This window comes from Neovison vison, chromosome 11, assembly GCF_020171115.1.
Source record: "Neovison vison isolate M4711 chromosome 11, ASM_NN_V1, whole genome shotgun sequence".
Taxonomy (NCBI): Eukaryota; Metazoa; Chordata; class Mammalia; order Carnivora; family Mustelidae; genus Neogale; species Neogale vison.
The window spans coordinates 168649499-168650212 of record NC_058101.1 but is presented as its reverse complement, the minus strand read 5'-3'; the positions used below and the strand labels follow the sequence as shown (position 1 = coordinate 168650212).

Sequence of the window (714 nt, the reverse complement as noted above, 5' to 3'; positions counted from 1 at the left end):
TGCCCTTGAAATCCACACTAGTTGCTGCATGCATCCAGAGTTTGTTCCTTCTTAAGTGCTGAGAAGTATTCCATATGGTATGGATGTGCCACTCATGTACTGAAGGACATCTGGGTTATTTCCAGTTTTACCATACGAAAAGTAAAGCTGACATTATTAAGACATGCAAAATATTTGTAACTATTACACAGTTTTGTATCAATTCCCTGACCTCTATGTAGACTGTTTTGTTTGTTTGTTTTTAACTTGCAGCAAGAATTACTATCAAACTCCACTTTTTGGGCCACAGACCCTTGTAGTCTTAGCAAAAGACCTGCCCCTCGTGAAGCACACTACCAACATTTAATGAGTGCATTGGCCAGGCAGCTATTTTTTGTTGTAATAATGATGTAAAAAATGGATTTACACAGAAAATGTATATGCAGAGAACACTAATTCCTAGTTCAAATGCTGGGTCACAAGCTAAAAATACTTTTAAAGGAATTGCTACCAACTGGCCTTCAGAAAATCAAAGCAGCTTATCTTAGCCACCAAGGCTGTTACAATGTCCACTTCTTACAAGATGCACTAAGATTTTTGTAGTCTTTAAAATCTGACTTGCCAAAAATGTTGTTTTGTATTGAAGTAATAGAAGTTATATATTTCTCATGTTTCTGGACTTGATTTGTCATTCTTTGACTATCTATTCATATTCTTTGGCCAACATTCTATTGA

General features: G+C 35.9%; 1 non-coding gene across 1 annotated transcript; it reads right to left on the bottom strand.

Annotated features, from left to right (window-relative positions):
- Positions 1-244: 244 nt before the first annotated feature.
- LOC122890785 lies at positions 245-394 on the bottom strand. Its single transcript, XR_006381207.1, has one exon. It is a non-coding gene; the product is annotated as a small nucleolar RNA SNORA62/SNORA6 family (small nucleolar RNA).
- Between the last annotated feature and the right edge of the window lie 320 nt (positions 395-714).